Source organism: Panthera tigris, chromosome F2 (genome assembly GCF_018350195.1).
Source record: "Panthera tigris isolate Pti1 chromosome F2, P.tigris_Pti1_mat1.1, whole genome shotgun sequence".
Lineage (NCBI taxonomy): Eukaryota > Metazoa > Chordata > Mammalia > Carnivora > Felidae > Panthera > Panthera tigris.
Window position 1 is genome coordinate 80,155,547 of NC_056676.1, and position 15,339 is coordinate 80,170,885.

Below are 15,339 nucleotides of genomic sequence, written 5' to 3' on the forward strand. Positions count from 1 at the left end.
AGAGTTCCAGCTCTGCCCCTTCCCACTGTGTGACCCTGGAGGACGTGCCTCATCTCTATGAGCCCCAAGGCAAAATGGGGAGGATGCCCCCCCCCCGCAGAGCATGGGGTGCAGACTTCCCACGAGGCAGGGGCAGTGGGTCCCAGATCTTGGGGCAAGCCCCCGCCTCCCAAATTGCCATGGTGGAACGGGAGGCCTGAGGGACAATGCCTGCCCAGGTGTCAAAGCAGTGAGTGGCCTTCAGAGTAGCGTCAGCCCCAAGAGGAGCGAATCTCTGGCAGGACCTCCAGGTGCTGGAACTGGCAAGCAGCGGCAGGCTCCCTGGGGCATAGATGTTCCCTGGGGTCATGTGGCATCTCAGGGGGGGGTCCCCCGAGGGGTACCCAAAGGGGTCGTATGGCACCCCAGAATCAATGAGGTACCTAGAGTCATATTGCTACTGCAGTCCATATAGCTGTCTGGGTCATACAGACACTCAAGGTCATATATCTTCCCAGGGTCATACGGCCACGTGGAGTCATACAGCTTCCTGGGGTCATATGCCTATCCGGGGTCATACAGCTTTCCAAGGTTGTATCGCTAGTTGGGGTCATATTGTTCCCCGGACTCATATAGCCCCCTGGTCACATGGCTGCCCAGGGCCATACAGCTTACCAGGGTCATATGGCTTCCTAAGGTCATAGGGCTTCTTGGGGTGATACATTGGCCAGGAATCATATGGCTACCTGGCCATAGGGTGCCCCAGGGTCATGTGCCCACTTTGGCTCCTACAACTATCAGGGTCATATGGACACTTGGGACCACAGTGTGTCTTCAGAAGAGATTCAGGCTTCTTCTAGACCATTCTTCTGCCCCTGGGTCCTGGGTGAGCCCCACCCCTTCCCAGCCTTAGTTTCCTTATCTGTGAGGTGGACAGAACCCACACGGGCCCATGGGCCGTGCTCAGTAAGTGGCTGTGATACTGGAGAAACCAGCCGTGGCCCCCCGAGTAGCACGTATTGCCTTCCTAGCCTGGGCAGACCTGGAGGGTTTCCAGAAGAGACTGGGGCAGCTTTCCGCCCAGCCTGGGAGGGGCAGATGCTAGAAAATGCCTGTTGGAGACCGGATGAGTGCGGTCGGGGCTGAGAAAGGCCTCACGTGGGGAAGATGAACTGTAGAGGGTGTCAGATTCCCCTCCGGGGTTGGGAGAAGCGGGCACACGTTAAGTCTTGGCGCTCTGCCTTTCTATGTCTTCTATTCTACAATTAAATTGTAGAGTAAATAAATAGAACAGTAAAATAAGACACCGACTTCAGCCAGGCTGGAGGGTCTCAGAGGCCCGGCTGCGGAAGGTGGCCTCTGTCCTGAGGGTGAGGGAGCCTGAGGAGGTCTCGAAGCAGCTGGATGGGACAGCCCAGTGAGGAGGTGGCTGTCCCATGCACTGAGAGGGTGAGGGCGGGGCTGGGCAAGGGCAGGAGAGGAGGGCCCAGGAAACAGGACTGGCCCTGGGGACAGGTGCCGGCCATCTGAAATCCCTAAAGTCCGTGTGGGTCCTTTTTTCTCCAGAGCCAGTGCCTCATCACCCCTCCCAGCCCCCACTGAGCCTTGGAACGAATGTCTGCTTTCCTCTCTCCCCTTCTCCCTCAGGGTTTTGTGCTTCTTAAAAAGAGGGCACTGCCTACCCCCAAAGGAATTCGTTGCTGAGGCTGGCTCTTGAGACACCGTGGCCCAGGAGGAAATTTACTTGGGGATGGTGGAGGCCTGAGAACAGGCAGACCCACGCTCATGCGCACACACACACACACACACACACGCACACACACACACCCCATGGCTGGAACACCCACCTTTCAATGTCTTCTTGGCCTGGGCCTGAGGAATGACTGGTGACCAGGGCCTCCTCCTGGTCCCCGCGGGTCCTACAGGTGCTGGAGAACGGGGCACCAGTGCCGACAGGCCTTCTTTACTGGGGGGCCTAGGAGTCCCGGGGTGGAGAGGAGCTGGGTGTCAGCACACCTGGGTTCAAGTGTCGGCTCACTCCTTCCTTGCAGGCTGCACACGGGGCCCCACCTGGGGGGCTCAGAAGGCCCCCACGTTCCGTTTCATGCTCTACCATGGCTGTTTTGCCACTAACAGCTTGCGAACAAGGGACCCAATTTTTCATTTTACACCAGGTCTCAAAATTGTGTAGCTGGTCCTGGCTGTGAACAAGTCTCTTTGCTCCTCCATGCCTTAGTTTCCTCAGCTGCAAACTGGGTGCATGAGTTCTAGGTGCCCACGTGGTTGATTCAGTTGAGCGTCCCAGTCTTATTTCAGCTCAGGTCATGATCCCAGGGGCGTGGGATTGAGCCCCCTGTGGGGCTCCGAGCGGAGCACAGAGCCTGCTTGAGATTTTTTCTCTCTCTTCCTCTGCCTCTCTCCCCCACCCCCCTCCTCTCAAAAAAAAAAAAAAAAAGACAAAAATGTTGGCAGAGGGCACCTGGCGGGTTCAGTCCGTGGAGCACATAACTCTTGATCTCGGGGTTGTGAGTTCAAGTCCCATGTTGGGTGTAGAGATTACTTTTAAAAATCGTTTAAAAAAATGGGTGCATGAGTTCAGTGCTAATGCTTGTCTGGTTGACTCAAGAGCCTGGGGCCGGGCGCACGTAGGACAGAACACCAGCTAAGCCCCGCCCAGTCAAGGCCACTCCCACAGCACTCTGTGCGCTTCTGCTAGAAGAGGAAACCGAGGCACAGAGAAGCAAGGTGGCGGGCCTGATGTCGTACAGCAGGTAAGGTACCCCGGCTGTCTGGTTCTGCATCCTTGCGCCCTCTGCCCAAGGTCAAGGGCTTGCAAGGAACTCCCAGGCCATCAGAGTCGGGGGGGGGAGGAGAGCTGTAGCATCTGCTGTGCAGCTCCAGTCCACTCGCCGGGACAGTGAGGGAGGAGGGCCAGGCTCCCTTCAGCCCAGCCGGGAACCAAATGACCAGGGTGACCTGAAGAGAGGGCAGGGAGCCAGCTGCACTGGCAGGTGGCAGGGTGGGGCGTCTAGCAGGACTTCTCAGAATGAAGGGTGAAGGCAGGTGACGCGTGGGGCCACCCCACCCAGGCCCCAAGGCACAGGCCCCACCTGCTGACATCAATAAGGGTAGGGTGGGCCTCTGGAGTGCCTCCAGCCCCGAGGCAGCCCTCAGCCAGACCCCCATCTTAGGAGCTGGCACCCTGCTTGGATGGAACCCCCTCAACCCTCTGGGTTGGCTGTGTCTTGCCCTGCCTTTGCTCACACTGTTCCTCTTGCCAGCAGTGCCATTTTTCCTCCTTGGGTCTGCCTGTCCCAGGGGCACCTCCTCCAGGAAGCCCTCCCAGACCACACAAGCGTACAGTCATTCCTGCCTCCCCCAGCACACACCAAAAATAAAGCTGGGCTTTGACACACCATTTACAGAGCAGTCTACACTTTACAAGGTATTTTTCCGTCCATGGTCTCACCGGACCGCATAGGAACCCTCTGGGGTCAGATGATTTTTGTCCTTATTTTGCAGATGGGGACCAAGAGACAAGGGAAGGATGTGAGTTCACACGGGGGTGCGGTCGCACCAACGGCTAACACTGAGACCTTCCTGGATGCCAAGGGCTGCCATATGTTTCCATTCATTTGTTCATTGCCTCCATAACCACTGACGGTGCAGGTCCCCTGTGCCAGCTACGGTCACAGATGCTGCGCAAAGCAGCAACAGAGAAGACGGACAAACACAGTCCCTTCTCCGGGGCTGCGTCCCAGGGGGAAGACGGACCGTGAACAAGTGATACACGGCAAGTCAGGTGTGTTAAGTTAGGGGGTAACAGATTCTGTGCAGAAGCAGCACGTGGGGAGAAGGGCGGGGCGGGGTCGGGGGACAAGGTGGGGTGTCAGGCAAGATCACTTGTGAAGGGGACTTGGGAAAACCTGAAGGAGGGGAGGGGACAGCCCCAAGGATGTCCACCCTGGAAGTCCGTCTGGTCTCCCGCTGGGGGCTGGGCGTCGCCCCTCCCTCCACATCCCCGTCACTCAGCTCTCCCTGGCCTGCCTGCTGGGCCCTCACCCTAGCCCCGGCCACCAATCCTGCAACCCTCTCAGCCACTCAGGATGGTCTCTGCCCTGCCTCATTGGTCCCTGGGGCCCTTGTTCCCTGGGCTGAGCCTGGCACATGTCCACACCCAGCCAGTGCAGGAAGGAACCGTGAATGAGAGAATGTATAGGCAGGCCGTAGGCCCTGGCCCTGCTCACAGACGCCCCTTTCCTGGGGTGCAGTGGTCGGGGGCATTAGAGGATGTCACCCCCCTCCCCAGGCCATGCAGGGAACAGCATGCCCTTTAGAAATGAACTGAGGGGCACCTGGGTGGCTCAGTCGGTTAAGCGTCTGACTCTCGGTTTCGGATCAGGTCAGGATTTCTTGACCCGTGAGACAGAGCCCCGTGTAGGGCTCTGTGCTGACAGCCCTGGCGCCTGCTTGGGATTTTCTCTCACTCTCTCTTGGACCTCCCCTACACGCACTCGCCCTCTCTCAAGATAAATAAATAAACTAAAAGAAAAAAAGAAAGAAATGAACTGAAACGGGCCGCATCCTGGTTGTGCCGCCCTCCTGGTCATTCACACGCCCTGTACGTGCATTCGTGCGGTCATTCGTTCAGCAGAGAGTACGGAGTATCTTCGAGGTGCCAGGGTCTCACTCAGTTTGTGTGATGCAAACATATGAAGTCCTCACTCTCAAGGGGCTTATATTCTGGTGGGGAGACACAGCAACCAATCACAGTCCCTGGTTGTAAACACTATCGAGAAAAAGAACGCTGAGGAAGGGGCGGGGGGTGGGGTTGGGTGCTGCCACCCACAGTGAGCCGCAGGGAGCCCCCGAGTGGGTATGGGAGTGAGGGGGGTCTGGGCAGAGGGGGACACGTGGAACTTTGCAGGGTGCAGAGCAGGGGGACCACGGGGGGCTTCTATGAGGGTGCAGGGGGAGCGGACGGGGGCAGTGAGTGGAAGTGAGGCTGCGTTCTGGATAAACACCGGAGCCACAGGACTGACTGCCAGAGGGGCCTCGGGATGTGGGAGCAGAATCATTACTAGCCTCAGTTTTCTCACCTGTAAAATGGGGTGCTGGCACCTCGCCACCCGGCCTCTGGTGAGAAGCCCAGGAAGGTGTGGGAGGGGAGCCAGCCTTCATTCATCCAGTGAAGCCTTGCTGGGGCCCAGTCAATACCGGGCACTGGTCCAGGCTTGGGGAATACGTCACGCAATAGGTGCTTCATAAACGGTGGCTTTAAAAGAAAGAAGAAAAAAGTGGGAGGGAGCCAATACTGAGCCCCAAAGCAAGGAATTGGGGCCATCGAGATTGGGCAGAGGCAGGTTTTGATTTGAATCGAGATGTCAGGTGGCTGCCCGTGGCAGGGCAGGTATGGTCTGACCTTGAGGTGGGAGAGCCCAGAGAAGTTGCTGGGGGTAACTGGGGTCCGGAGCCAAGAACGGCCGGCTGCAGAGAGGGCTGACCCCATTTCCCGACGCAGTGGTGCCAGGAGGCCTGTTTTCCGTGGTGTTTACTGACCCCTCCAGCTCCAAGGAGCTCTGGGTGTTTGGGCCGTGTTCCCAGGGTCATCCCCCCAACAGCGGGCTGGATGGAGGGAGGGAGCGGTGGGGGTGGCTCGGCCAGCCGGGAAGGGTGGAGGCAGCTGGTGAGGTGGCCGAGAAATGTATGGCTCAGCCCTTCCCTAATCTGTAGTCCTGGGAAACCACTCCCAGGCCCACCTCTGATTTGGGTTCAGAGCTGGGGGCCAGAGTGGAACTGAGCTGACACCGCTTTCTTCAGGCTGCCTGGTGAGGCAGGGGTGGAACCGATGGATGTAAAGTGGTCATGACTAGTAAATGGGGTCAGGGTTCAGTCAGTAAAGCTAGAGCCAGTGATAAGTTGAGGGTAGAATCAGGGCTTAATGTATAACCAGGGTCAGGATTCAATGTCTGACGAAGCCCGTATCTCCAAATGTGAATAAGGATTAGGGCTCAGTATGCGGCTAGGATCAGGGCTCCGTGTGTGATCAGGATCAGAGCTCAGAGCGTGACCGGGATTGGGGCTCAGCATACGACCAGAGTTAGGGTCCACTTCAGGGCCCAGTGTGTGATCAGGATCAGGGCTCAGTATGTGACTATGATCGGGGCTCATCGTGTGAACAGGAAGAAGACTCAGAGTGTGATCGAGTCAACATCGGTGTGTGACCAGGATCAGGGCTCCGTGTGTGACCAAGACTAGGGCTCAGTATGGAATTAGGATCAGGATTCTGTGTGTGATCAAGGTCACGACCCAGCTTGTGACAAGGGTCAAGCCTCACTCCACCAGCAAGATCAGAGTTCATCCTGGGACTGGGCTCAAAGTTGAGTGTGTCACTGGGATTCAGAGTTCGGCAGGGATCAGGGGTCAGTGTGCGGGTGGGATCAGGGCTCAGCGTGGCGCTGGGGCCCACAAGGCTGTTGCGGCAGCTGTAAGCCCGCCGTGAGCTCAGGGCTGCTGCGTCCCTTTTCCCTGCAGTTTAGCCCCATTCATCTTTTTCTCTTTCATTGAAGAATCATGTACGCTGGGGGCGCCGGGCGGCTCAGTCGGTTAAGCAAGGGAATCTGGTTGCCAAGGTGAGCGCTTGGCCAGTATCGGTAGGTGGTGGACAAACAAGGCTCAGTTATCAGAAAGCACCTTTCACGCTAGGGCTAGGCGCATTGGGACCCGGAGCTACATTTGCGGGTTCCCAGCGGGTGGCAGAGTGATTGCTCTGGGGAGCACCCCCGGCCTCAGAGGCCACCCGGCTTGGGGGGACCGGAAGGCAGCAGACAATGGGAAGGAATGAGGCCGCCTGGGGTGGCTGATGGGAAGGGTGCAGACAGCCTGCGGGAGACCACAGGCAGCAAGGGACGGGCAGCAGGGGCCTGAGACCCTGGCAGAACTGAGAGGCAGGGCTCCCGGCCGGGCGTCATCTCTCACTCCACCAACCCACTGGTCAAGGCCCTGCAGCCTCCAGCACCTCCCCCGCCTCGAGCTTGCAGGCCCTGGCCTTGGGGACCCTCTGCTAGGCCATCTGTGCGGGGGGATGCAGGACGAGGTCCCTTGCCTGCTGGGTCCAGGCCTCCCACTGGCCCCAGACCTCGGCCGTGATATTGGTCTAACCCAGTTCACACCCACCTTCACAGAGCCGCAGAGTCACCTTTCTGAAGCACGGTGGGACCAGGTCCTGTCCTGCTTAGCACCCTTCCACTCTCCTGCTCCTGGTCCCTGGACCAGAGCTCTCCCACAGCCTGCCTCATGTGACCCCTGTCCTACCTGAGGGCAGCCGCGGTGAGGCAGGGCTCGGGGAGTGACAGTCAGGCTGTCGGAGGGACAGGAGCTACCTCCCAGACTGCCTACCAAAGGGGAGGGACAGCTCTGAGGCCCAAAAGCAGGGAGGGCTGGGGGTGTAGGCACCTGCGGGGGCGGCGGTGGGCTCAAAGGAGGAGGCCTGAGCCTGCAAACAGGGCAGGGACGCTGGGGGTTCAGGCAGGGTTAGGGGTATTTCGGGCCAGGGCTACACAACTACAATCCTCATTCAATCCTCAGAAAGCCCATTTTGTTGGACCAGGTGACTATTTTTCCCTTTGTTCAGATGAGGAAACTGAGGCCCAGAGCAGTTAAGTGATGCCTCCAAAGTCACCCAGCCATTGGTGGATCTGGGCTGGTCTCTAGACCAGCTGGCCCTAGGGCTGGAGCTGCGAGGCCCAAGAGCTGTCAGGACGGTCAAGAAGGGAGCCTGATGCTGTGCAAGGGCCAGGGTGGGGGTGTACCCACTCAGTGGGGACTGGGCAACTGGGGGGGGGGAGGCTGGCTGGTCCTGCCCCAGCACTCTTTCAGGCCCCCAGATGGCCTCACTTGCTGCCTTCACTCCTGCTTGGGCACCCCACACTGGTATGACCTGTCACTCCCCCAGACACGGTGTTACCTGAGCCTGAACTAACTACAGCTGGTGTTTATTGAGCATTTACTCTGTGCTAAACACGTTTCGTCCCTCGCTTATCACCCTGCAATCTGAGAGTCACATTCTGATCTCCACTGACTGACGCAGAACCAAGACTGAGAGCGGTGCGGTGGCCTGGCCTCCCTGACCCCTCTGTTCATTGCCCCCGGCTGTCCTCAGGGCCAGGAATAAGGTTACCACCTCCTGCAGGGGTGGGGCTCTGGGGTGGAAGGAGGCCCACCCAGTTCCCGCCCAACCTGCTGGGTTGGTTTGGCCCAGCTGGAGCCCCACACCCCATGCCTGGGGAGCCCGCCTGCACCCACTCCCCTGGCTCTCTCCTAGAGCAGGGATTTCAGTCTGCCGCGGTCACGGTGGGTGCGGAGCCTTGGGACACCCTCCTCAGTCTCCAGAGGGCACCGGCTTCCAGAAGCTGGGCGAGGCCTCAAGCCTGCCAACCTTGTGGGTGAGCGCAGGTGTTCAGTGACAGGGGCCCAGGGCCCGCACAGCCCCTGAGACAGGCGTGTGACAGGGAGCCCTACTTGGGATCATGTCGCTGGTCAGGGCCTTGGTTTAGACAACAAGCACCTCGAAGAAGCCCAGAGGAGACTGTGGGGTATTGGGTCTGTGGGCCAGCCTGCCACCTGGCCCTAGTGAGGCTCAGCTCCCAAGGTCTGGGGTTGGGGGGGCAGAGGGCATGGGCTGAAATCAGACACAGACATGCGCTCAAGTCTCGCCCACCCTCTGCTAGCCGCGAAGTCAGACAGCCTGCTTCTCCTCTCCGTGCCTCGGTTTCCCCACCGTCATGGCGCCTGGCGCTCACACAGGTGGTTGGTAACATCCAATCCTCCGGGCCATCGAGAGAGACTTGAGGTTTGTCAAGTGGGGGACCCCCGAGGCACGAGAGGGGGATCCCTGCTCACACGCACACGCCCTGCCCTCAGCCCCGCGGGTAAACGCGCTCACACGTGCATGCACGAGCATGTGCGCACCCACACGCCATCCGCAGCCACCGTGCACGCTCACCTACACGTGCCCACGGATCCAGCCCGGACGCCACGCCCCTCTGGAAGCGCCTGCACGCCTCCCACCGCACGCAGGGCGCGCACGCCTGTCCTCTCCCTCGCTCCCACGCGCAGGCTCTCAGGCCTTCCACGCCCGAGTCCCCAGGTGCACCTCAGAGCTGGGACAGCCGTCTGCTTTGCTCAGCTTTTTGTCCTCTGCTTTCTCGGATGCCTGCTCCTGGACCTCATGTCCCCTGAGACGGGGCCGTGGGCCCGAGGGTTTACGCGGCTTCAGAGGAAAAGGAGCTGGCCGGGGGGGGGGGGGGGGGGGGGGGTCCTTCCTGCCGCCCCACCTGGGCTGCAGTGGGGGTCCCCACAAGCTGAGGCTACTCCCCACCCATTCTCCCACCGTGAACCCGCAGAGTGCCCGCTGGCAGGCTGACTTTCCCTTTGCCTGCACCTAGCTAGCGCCCTGTGGACCCCTGGGCCCAGCAGCAGCCCTGGGGGAGTCCTCAGGGGCCCCTCCTTTCGGGGTGCCAGCCTGCTTCTCTGCAGAGGGCGCCCAGCCACATGCCTCTTTTGCCACCTGGACTTCTGGCTCTCACGCTCGCCACTGTGTGCCGTGGGCTCCCACCCCCCTGGCCACAGGACTGGAGGGAGAGTGGACAAGTTGTTTACATGAAACGCCTTCACTGAAGGAAGATGATGACGGAGACCAGGGATGAGACCCAGACCCTTCATGCCTCCCCCCCCCCCCCCCCGCCACCGCCGAGACAGGAGCTGCTTCCAGAAGCTTCTCAGACTCCCTGAGGCTGATGGGAAAATTTGAGCGTTCTGCCCCGGGGCCCTGCAGCCCACTCTCAGAGCCACAGTGCAGGGTTTCCCTCCCGGCTCCTGGGGGCAGGTCGGGGTCTTGTGGAGCACGTGGCAGGCCCACACTGCTGCGCTCAGAAGAAAAGCCTGGAGGAGATGACCGTGAGTGGTGTGTGAGCCTGGCGGGAAGGAAGGGCCGCTCTCTATTAATGGGCAAGATGAGGAAAAGCATTCCAGCAGAAGGAACAGCAGGTGCAAAATGACGGAGGCCTGGAGGTGTGCTTGAGGCCAGGCAGCCCCCTGGGAGGGCTGGAGCCGGAGTGGGGGGCTGTGCAGGGGGCACTCTGAGGGTACCCAGAGAAGGGCTGCCTTCCAGGCCCAGCCGCACCCCCCCCAGGTGTTGTACATGCTCAGACTAAACCAAGACGCAAGCTCCTTGCCACCACCGAGGCAAAGAACAGTATTTCCGAGCAGCTGGAGATACGCGTGCCTGGAGAGCTCCCTAGAGAGGCCTCCCTGGGGGAGGGGACTCAGCAGCTGCCCCCTCCCCCTCTTCCCCGCCGAGATTCTAGAGTCAAGCGGAGGTCAGCAGGGCAGAGACGGCCTCCCACAGTGGGCACAAAGCTCTGGGTGCCCTGATTGCGGACTTTCTGGTTCCCGGTGCTCCGTGGAGCTAACTCAGTCCTCATCACAGACCATTTTCCGGATGGGCACGCTGAGGGGCCCCGGGGCCGACCTGGGTCACAGCTGGGGGTGGGGGGGGAAGAGCATCCTGGCCCCAGGGCGCGGTGGTCGGGGAGGAAGGTGGGCAGCTCCGTGGGCAGTGTGGGGCCTGCACACGTCTGTGGGAACTGCCTTCTGGGACCTGACCTCCCTGGGCGCCTCCAGCCAATTAGCTGGGGAGGCTGTCACAAGGGCCCAGGTTTTGAAACTGGACTGTGACAACCGCCCTGGTGAACTTGATTCACCCACAGCCCGGGATCCGCCTTCTCCCGAGCCCAGAGCCTCCCTCCCTGCAGGTGACCTCACAGCCCCTCTTGCCCCGGCGGGGTCCTGCCCACCTCTTAACCACCCTGGGCCCACTCAGGCTGTGAGTCTTTCCTTCTGGGGAGGTCACGGGCTGAACTGTACCTCCATCCCCAAGTCATATGCTGAAGTCAGCCCCCAGGACCTCAGAACGGGGCCTTACTTGGAGACGGGGCCTTTATGGAGGTGATGCCGTTAAAGCGAGGTCATCGGGTGGGCACTGATGTATCATGACCGGTGTCCTCGTAAGACGGGCAATTTGGACCCGGGTCCACAGGGAGAACGCCGTGTGAACACGGGGACGGCTGTCTGTCTACCGGCCAAGGAGAGGGGCCTGGAACAGATTCGCCCTCACGGCCCTCAGAAAGAGCCAGCCCCCGGGCGCCTGGCTGGCTCAGTCCATAGAGCATGTGACTCTTGATCTCGGGGTTATGGGTTCAAGCCCATGTTGGGTATAGACATCACTCAAAAATTAAATCTTAGGGGCACCTGGGTGGCTCAGTCGGTTGAATGTCTGACTCTCGATCTCGGCTCAGGTTTGTGGGATCGAGCTCCAAGTCGGGTTCTGTGCTGACAGCGTGGAACCTGCTCAGTATTCTCTCTCTCTCTGCCCCTCCCCGCTCACTTTCGCGTGCTCTAAGTAAATAAATAAGCTTTTTAAAAAATCTAGAAAAAAAAAAAGAATTTAGAAAGAGCCGATCCTGCCAACACCTCGACCTTGAACTTCTGGCCTCTAGACTGTGGGACAGTAAACATGGGCCGTTTGGGCCGCCCCGTCTATGGTGTTTGCTTCAGCAGCCCAAGCAAACTAATACAGGAGGTTGTTAAGATCGTTAGATTATCGTGTATGAAGTACCAAGCACGAAGTCGGACAGATGCGGGCCTGCACTAAGTGTGGGCGATCACATCAATATTAAAAAGCGCGTCACATTCTTGACAAAACAAAACAACTGCCAAGGCCCAGTGCTCAGCAGCCGGGGAAGCAGCCCTTACGGTTCACCTGTGAGCCCTCGGGGGGCAGGCAAGGGAGCACTGTGCAGTCTAATGGTGAGGAGCACAGCAGGGGCAGCTGGGAGGCGCCAGGTGGGATCTGAGCTCTCAGCACGGGACTGGGGCTCTAGCAACTTCCGAAATTCACCGGCTCAGTCGGGAGGGTGGCTGCCTCGGTGACCTCCACGCTTTTGCGCCACCATCCAAACCTGTTCAAGCCCAGGGCAGCAGGGCATCACGGGCCACGGGACTGGCTGGGGGAGGAGGCAAGAGGAGTGTTGAGGAAGAGGTGACCTCCAGACGGAGGGGGAAGCGGGGATCAGGGAAGGGCATTCCCAGCAGAGGGACTTAAGCAAGATCTCCTGACTGGGAGGGGATGGGCATGGTTGGGCAGAAGGAACGTGAAGCTAGCACGAAAGAGGACCCTGAGTCATGATTAAAATCCACTGGGCAGGAAGGACTTTATCTGAGGGCAGTGGGAGCCACAGACGGCCTTTGAGCAGGGAGGGGCAGATCTATTTAGATGTGAAAATCTCCCTCTGTCAACGGTGCTCTCCAGTGGGAATCAGATGCCAGCCCCAGAAGTCACCGATAAAGTCTCTGGTGGTCATGTTACAAAAAGGAAAAACAAATTGGTGAGATTTATTTTCATAACATATTTTATTTAACCTAATGTAGTAAAACCTTGGTTTGCGAGCATAATTCGTTCTGGAAACATGCTTGTAATCCAAGACCCTTGTGTATCAAAGCAAATTTTGGGAACCATTGGCTTAGTTGTGGTCATGTGACAGTGTCACATACGACTTGTATTGCAAGACATCGCTGTTTATCAAGTGAACATTTATTAGAAATGTTTGTTCATCCTGGGGCGCCTGGGGTGCTCAGTCAGTTAAGGATCCGACTTCAGCTCAGGTCTGATCTCACCGTCCAAGGGTTCAAGGTCCCCCTTGGGCTCTGTGCTGACAGCTCAGAGCCTGGAGCCTGCTTCCGATTCTGTGTCTCCCTCTCTCTCTCTCCCCCTCCCCCGCTCGCGCTGTCTCTCTCTCTATCTCAAAAATAAGTAAACATTAAAATGTTTTTTAAGAAAAGCAAGAAATGTTTGCTCGTCTTGCAAAACACTCGCCGAACGAGTTACTCGCAAGCCAAGGTTTTACCGGTATATACAAAGATATCATTCAAAATGCCACTAATACAAAAAGTAGCGAGATATTTTACATTCTTTTTCTCATATTAGGAAACTCGGAGACTGGGTGCACGTTTCATACGGCGCGTCTCACCTCGGACTGGCTCCCAAGAGGCTAGTGGCCCCGTATTGGACCGCACAGGTGTGGGGACGGGAGTGGAGGCAGGGAGTGGAGGCAGGGAGGGCGGTGGGAGGCCACTGTCCGGGGATGGCTGTGGCAGGCTCGGGGCTCCCCCTTCCAGGTGCCAGTGCAGGCAGGGCACACAGCAGAGACTGGGAGTGACTGCCCCCGGCAGGCGCAGAAGGCAGCACCAAGTGTCCCGTGGCCAGGCTGCAGGGTAGCAGAACTGCTCAGCCGACAGCTAGTGTCCCCGGGCCTCTGCCCACCCCCAACTCCAGACTAATGTGAGGCTTCCTGTCCCAGCTGGAGGGTGACCCCAGGCCTGACCCCTGAAGCCCTGGCGGATGAGCCCGGAAGGAAGGCCTCCTCCTCGATGCACTCCACAGCAGGCGTCTGGCAGGGGCTTCCCCGGGGAGTCCTCGGGAAGCACTTCACACGCTGGTGGGCGCTCCGCCAGGGCGGGCCCCCGGCAGCTGCAGGAGCCGAGAGCCTCCGGGGGGCAGGGCGGGCCAGCGCCCAGGTCCAGGGGTACGCCAGGGCTGCCCCCACGGGATAGCTGGAGCTCTCGGGGAACATGACAGCAGCTGGCAGGCCTGCCTCCTCCCCAGCCCAGACCCCCGCCCCAGGACTCGGGGCGGCAGAGAACGGGTCAGGAGCACACCCTAGCTGTGTGGCCTAGGTGAGGCATTCACCCAGTCGCTTCCCCGTGAAATGGGGGCGTTGAGACGCTTCTCTCACGGGCCAGCGTGAGAATTCAACGGGCTCTTACGTGCGCACGCGGATCCCCACAAGAGAGCTAACTATGGCCACAGCGTGGAAGTCTGCGGCCCTGACTCCTCATTTCTGATGCATGGCCTCCTCTCCCTGAGCTAACTCCCAGGATGTAAACTCTGCCCTGATCTGGGAGTAAACGACACTCCCGGTTCATCTTATTTCAGGAGAAGCACCCTGGGTTCTGCAGCTAGTCCACGATGCCCGACCTTGGTGTGCCCATCTCTCTCTTTCCTTCTCCCCCTCCACAAGCATTCATTGAGCACCTACTATGTGCCAGGGGCCGTGCGAGGCACTGAGGGTTTAGTTGGGAACAAGAGACAAAGCCCTGCTTTCTTGGAGCTGACAGCGGGGGGGGGGGGGGGGGGGGGAGCGACGTTCATCACTTAAAAGGATAGTAAATGCCTCGCTGCGACTGTCGTCAATCCTTCAGAGCCGGCTGGCATCAGGAGGGCAAAGAGCAGAGGGATGGGGGACAGAGAAGTGACTACTGAGAACTGAAAGAAGTATGAGGAAGTAGGTGGGATAGGGAGGTGGGGGGTGGGCAAGGGATCGGGCGCCAAGTGCGAATGTCCCGCAGCAGTTGCTGTGCTGCGTGAGGAGGCCGAGGACAAGGGCAGGGCCACTGCAAGGGCCAGGGGTGTCGGTCTTCTCAATCTAGAGCAATGGGAGCCGTGGAAGAGGGCTAAGCTGGGGTGGTGGGCTCTGGTCTAGATGAGCCGGGGTCCTGGGAGACAGCTCGGACAGGAGCAGAGGGATAGACAGGAGAAGTGGGTGGCTGTGGCATGCACGAGGAAATGCCCTTCCAGGTCTCCTGCCAGGTTGGCCGAGAGGGATGGTGTGTGCGGGGCGGGGGACGCTTCCTCCCCACCCGGCGGCTTCTCGCACGTGGAGGGGACTCTCCCGGGTGCGGCGGGCCGGCCGCCCCCGCCGCCGGCTCTGATTGGTGGGTCTGGGAGGAGGCCTTGCGCATGCTCAGCCCTGGAGCCCCGCCTGCAGGAGGTGCACCCTCTGCGCATGCCCAGCCCCGGGAGCTCGGCTGCAGGCAGTGCGCCCTCTGCGTATGCCCCGCCCTGGGAGCCCGTCCTGCGGGCGGTGCGCCCTCTGCGCATGCCCGGCACCGGGAGCCCTGCCCGCAGGCGGCGCACCTTCTATGGTGTCTGTCCGTGGGGCCACTGAGTCACGGGGCGCCCGGAATCCTTTAGCCCTCGAGGGAGCCCACTGTGGCCGTACACCTGAGCGCCCCTTCTAGTATCCTCTGACTTTCCAGACGCCTTAGTCTTTTAGCTGCTCGTTGAGAATTAAGTTGGGGGTAGGGGGGTTAAAAAAAAAATCACCTGCGGATACAGGTGGATCGCGGTGGGGAGGAGCCAAAGCCTGAGCGGCCCGTGGCCTGGAGGGGAGCGCGATGGCGGGCTGGGGGTTATTCTCCAGGATCCGCTGTCCGCCTCAAATTCCAGAATTCATGCCACAC